Consider the following 6,000-nt stretch of genomic DNA (forward strand, 5'->3'; position numbering starts at 1 on the left):
AACCTGTTTGTCCATGAATTCCCAATAGGCATTAATATTCATACAAATAATTAGCTATCATGTTAAAAGAGATACAAAAATTTCACACTTTCTCTAAACATTTCTGCAAGAGAATGCCTTATTTACAGGTACTCAGGCTCTTAATTTCCTCTTGTAGAGTGAGTTCTCAGCTTCATAATTTTATGACTACTTCTCTCCTTTAGGTAATAGGAAAGAGTATATAGTGTCCATTTTCACTTGGTATGTTATTATTTAAAAATTGGCTCAACTTTACTCAGTGTTCATGTAAAATAATTCATTTAACTGAAATTTATATTAAGGAAATGGCTCTTAGCTGTCCAAATTGTCCAGAAGTTTCTTATTTGTATTCTAATAATCGACACAAATTTTACACTTAAAAGGTCTATCCTATCTCCAGAATACAAGAAGAAAATAATAAGAAATAATGTTAAAATTATAATTTCTATATTGAGATACAGAAAATATAGATAGCTTGATTTATTTATATTTAAAAATTTATAATATATTATCTAAGTATATAACAATACAGAAATTAAAATGTCTTTTTCTTATTAAAGATAATTCCAACTTAATTTATTTCTCTTTAATTGGGAACAGGTTTAAAAAAAGTCCCAGATAAATTGGCTGTTTGTTTTAGTTATTGAAATTTACTTAATAAATATATGTAACAAAATTATAGAGTATGAGCATTCCAGAAGTTTAATAATTCCAATTATTTAAAGGTTGTAAATACCTAAAAAAAACTTTAGTTTCTCTCTCTCTCATAGATTTTGTATCGAACAATTTTACAGAGACCAATAGTTCTAATATTTTAACTGGGAACATTTAGAAACATGGATGTGCTATATTGTGTTGTAACTGGAGATTCAGTTAGAGAAATCACGGTCTTTTTCCAAGATTAATTCTGGCAAGCAACACTGGCATAATATATTAAAACCCATGTCATAGAAACAGCACCTCAGAAATGGGAACTGAGGATTCAAGATTGGCAGTCTCCTAGTGCTTAATGTTAAGAACTAGCTTAAAGGCTAGTGATAATGATATTGGAAAAGGAAGAATTCTTCCTTCTAACATGTTCTCAGAGTCCAAAAATATAGAGGAGATGGCAAAAAGATTGTTGAAAAATTACAGCTCTAGAAAATTAGGTCAAGAGATGAACTTGGAAGCCACCAATAAATAAAAGCCATAAATAATCGTATAAATATTTTTGGAAGTCTTTTGACAATTTCTGGATAATGAATATTATTATACTCACTAAGGATATTGTCCTTATACTTTATCCTTATTAATAATGTTTTTACTCTATTTAGGCTTGTTAATTCCTCATTAAAGATATGGATTCCCTTTTTTAAAAAAATTTACTTTAAGTTCTGGGATACATGTGCAGAACATGCAGGTTCGTTACATAGGTATACGTGTGCCACAGTGGTTTGCTGCACCTATCAACTCGTCATCTAGGTTTTAAGCCCTGCATGCATTAGGTATTTGTCTTAATGCTGTCGCTCCCATAGCTCCCCAACCCCCAACAGGCCCTGGTATGTGATGTTGCCCTCCCTGTGTCCATGTGTTCTCACTGTTCAACTTCCACTTATGAGTGAGAACGTGCCGTGTTTGGTTTTCTCTTCCTATGTTGGTTTGCTGAGAATGATGGCTTCCAGCTACAACGGTGTTCCTGCAAAGGACATGAACTCATTCTTTTTTATGTCTGCATAGTATTGATATGGATTCAGTTTTAAAGGTAACAAGCTTCATAAGAAAATCCATGGATAATTTCAATTCAATTAACTAACTCATGCTCTTCCCATTTAATAATTCTTGTTCTTATAACCATAAAGTGCTTGTTCTTAAACAATTCTCATTGCTTCTTTATAAATTGACACTATGCTTACAGTGATGGTACTATGCTAGAACCTCTGTAATAAAGCCATTAGAGGTCATAAGTGCTAATCTATGACTTTTTAGTGTGAGACAATTGAAATTGAAATAATATATTGTCTTATATATTGTTTGTGGAAGACCTGCTGCATATTCCAATCAGTAGTATTTACTAATACAGTATATCTGCTTTATTTCACAAACGAATACTTGAGGAGAGAGGAAAAGGTAAAGGAATGAGTAAGTCCAGTGGCAAATAAGTGGTAAAATGAATTTTCGGTGAAGAGGCACATCATGCAAAGTTGTAGAGGTGAGGAACTCTGCCAATGTCCAGTTTTGAGGATTTAAAACAGCCTGATTATTCTGTAATGATAAGATCTCAGCCATTAGATAGATGTGTGTGTCTGTGTGTGTGTGTGAAATGTATCTGTAGTTTGTATGAACGTATCTATAGCATAAAACTCTATAACTTAGCACTCACACTCTGCAAAGCAAGAGAGCTGTGTAGATCACATCAGTAGATGAAAAAAAAAATAGTTCCCTGAAGAACTCTCAGCTTACTCCAAAAAAGGTTACTAAGCATTCCTTACATGGAAGAAATATCATTTTCTTAAGGGGGAGGGGCATCTTAAGGATAATATAAAATTAAATAACAGTATTATAGGACATGAGAGTTCTTTAAGTAGTGGAGTGGATTTCAGTGTGTGTTCATATTAATAGGAAATTTTCTCTAACTCAAAGGAAAACAGTGTTTCTGAAATTTTTATTTTACTCCAGGGAAAATCAGAATATAAGATCATATAATAAACAAATGTATTTTAACAATAACTTCCACCAACATCTTCTTACAGCTGTTGATCATTGATTTCTGCAATGTTTTTCTGTTTGTGCTTTCAATAACTTTTCTACATCTGGTTTTATACAGGCATTTTCTTGAAATATATATGTACATATTTTTCCTTTCTTATAAAATGGAAAGAAACAAATAGGAAGAAATGAAAGTTTAAATACTGGGCAATAATTTTTCTTTTCATAGACAAACCTAGATACCTGTGTTTGATTTGAAAGTGTTTTATAACCAACATTTCAGTTTAAAATGTTATAAGTATGGCCGGTTGATTTAAGAAATATTTGATCAGCAAGGGGAAAGTGTTTAGAATTTTATTTAAAATGTACACTTACGGCCTGGCATGGCGACTCATGCCTGTAATCCCAGGACTTTGGAAGACCAAGGGAGGTGAATCACTTGAGCCTAGGAGTTCAAGACTAGCCTCGGCAATATAGACTTCATCTCTACAAATTTTAGCTTTTTTAATTGATTGGGTATACAGCATGCTGCCAGCTGCTTGGGAGGCTGAGGTGGGAGAACAACTTGAGCCCAGGAGGTCCAGATTGCAGTAAGCCGTGGTCACACCACTGCACTCCAGCCTGGATGGCAGGGTAAGACTCTGTCTCCAAAAAAAAAAAAGTTAAACATAAATTATAAAACAGAAAAACCATAGTTTGTTAGATGTGAAACAGCTTTGAGAGCATGGAAACTGATCTATCATTTAGAAGACTGAGAAATGCCCCTCTTTCAATGAATTGACACAATTCAGAATATCTTTTAAGATATAAAAGAGACTTTTTCTGAGAGCACATAACAGAAGCAGGACATTTGGTAATAGTTTAAACTCTGATAATGGTGAAATAGAAAGCAATATTAAGTAGAGAGGCAGTATGGCACACCGGTTAAAATTTGGACCGTGGAGTTATGTGTTTTGAGTTCAGGTTCTCTCAGTTTATTTATATTTGAGCTTGAACATTTTATTTTGCCTGTTTTCACTTTCTATTACAGTATATTTTACACGGGGTTATTGTGTGGTATATGTATTAATGTAGGTAGATATTCAATAAATATTAGTTGTTTTATTATTATGTACTATTACTACAGCAGCTGTGAAAAATATTGTGAATGAACAGATGCTATCTTTCCCTTTTTTAAGCTATACTTGGAAGGAGAGAGGGAGACTAATGATGTGTCATTTCCTGGGAAATATGGTTAACAATGCCTTAATTTTAAAGGAATCAGTACTTCAATAGTGAATTGAGTTTAAATATTAGCAAGTGTCCTTTATGGCCTCCAGCAGACAATCCAGCAAACCGAGCTGCATCTGCAGTGGAGAGAAAAATAGAGTGGAATTTGCTCTGCACTCTCAGGTGGGCTTCTAAGAAACTAACTGCTCAAAGACGAGGAGGATGCTCAAGTATTACTAAGGAAAATAAGGAAAGTATAAGTTGAAGTAGGCACTACATTTTCTTAAATCGAGGGCATAAATTGGATTGCTTTTACGTTTCATTCTGAAAAATTAGTAGTGTCTTCCTTGAGTATTACTTTGAAAATAACTCTGAGACTGCGTATATTCTTCAGGAGCCATAACTACAGTAAGAATTTAGGAATGAACCATAATTCTAGATAGTCTGAATTAGTTGTAAACATAAAAATGCTTGGGAACTCTCACGGAGTTATCCATATGTTTTGGCAATGACAGATATCAATGAAACAGTTACTTTAATAGACTAGCAATGTCCATTACAGGGAGGAAGAAAGATGGTGGCAAGTAGCTTATCAGACAGTTTGTATCAAAGTCAAAGCTTAGGCTCTTTGACTCTATAATCTAGAGTCAAATAATTTAAACGTTCCCAAAGATAATATAATTCCCCTGTCAATCTAATTGCTGAAATCATCAGCATGTTTGAAACAAGTCACATGATCTACTAGATTGTGAATTTCTTTACAACAGAATCTATCCTCAGTTTACATGCAAAAAAAAAGTACTTGAAATCATTAAAAGTGAATGTTTCTAACAAACAAGATGGTCTAATAGTGAAATATGCTCCCTTTTAGGTGGTGAGTGCTCCTGAGATATTGTTTAAGAGACTTGATGTCATATATCTTCTGGAATAAAGGGAAATTATTAATATTGTCTATAATAATTAAAAGATGAATAATGTCTATACCATTGAATTTCCAATCTAACTTTAAAATGCAATAATCTCATGAATGTCATGATTATCTGTCCTAGCCTTATTACATAGGAAATAGACATCTATTAAATAAAAATTAATTCCTCATTCATAAAATTAAAAATAAGATGTACAATTTACTTCTCAGTAACCCCAAACTAGAAAGTATCTGTGATGAAACACTAAAATAGATTATTCAGGATGAATGGTAAATGATGAGCAATAATGAGCAGTTATAAAGCTGAAAATAATGCATCTAAAAATTAGGAAAATAATTTATAAAATACAGCAAGATTGTTAAGACATAACCTGAAATAGAATATATTTATGTTTTATAGAATATAAATGATGAGCCTCCTGTATGCAATCCACCACATTTGGAAACTCAAATTTATTCCACTGTTAAGAGTCCTTTCATTCAGCTCCACTGTTCAGACAAAGATTCTCCACAGGAACATCTGAGCTATACAATTGTAGGAGGTAAGACGTATAATTTCAAAAATGTTATTTCTCTGCTGTTTTACAAGATACTCATATGAGATATTTTGTAACCATTGGAAATATATTATGAAACATATTTTAAAATAAAAATGTAAGACAATATAAATCACAATACATAATGTAATTTTATTTCCTTTTTATTACCTAATCATTCTCAGGAAATACAAATAATCAATTCACACTTCGGAGACTAGGTGGTGATCCTCCTTCTCTGGCCATCACGCAGAATTTCCAGTATGATGTATTTCAAGGGGTTCAGAGCCCTGTGACTTTCCAGCTACTTATTGAAGTCACTGATGAATTAGGTGGGAATAAGCCTAGTCAGCTGTCAGCCACTACAACAGTCATAATTCATGTCCTTCCCTGGACCACAACACAGCCAACTTCTTCCACAAAAACAACTACAACTACAGTAAGTACTTAGTGATGAAATATAATTCTAAAGTCATCTGAATTAGTCATAAACATAGAAAGTGCCTGGAAACTCTCACAGGAGTTAACCTTGTGTTTTGGCAATGAAAGACATCAATAAAACAGTTATTATAATACATTTGGATTCTCCTCATCAATGTAAGGAGAAATTATTGAGGCCGTTAA

The 6,000-nt window shown here is 32.8% G+C and overlaps 1 protein-coding gene across 1 annotated transcript in view; it reads left to right on the forward strand.

Moving 5' to 3' along the window:
- The window catches only part of LOC140709570 (desmocollin-2-like), a 48,916-nt gene extending 43,650 nt beyond the window's left edge, over positions 1-5,266 (forward strand). The window contains exon 5 of the mRNA XM_073008659.1: positions 5,241-5,266. The gene's annotated coding sequence lies outside the window, so the exon portion shown is untranslated. The remainder of the gene's footprint in view (positions 1-5,240) is intronic.
- The last annotated feature ends 734 nt before the right edge of the window (positions 5,267-6,000 follow it).

This window comes from Chlorocebus sabaeus, chromosome 21 (genome assembly GCF_047675955.1).
Source record: "Chlorocebus sabaeus isolate Y175 chromosome 21, mChlSab1.0.hap1, whole genome shotgun sequence".
In the NCBI taxonomy this organism is placed as follows: Eukaryota; Metazoa; Chordata; class Mammalia; order Primates; family Cercopithecidae; genus Chlorocebus; species Chlorocebus sabaeus.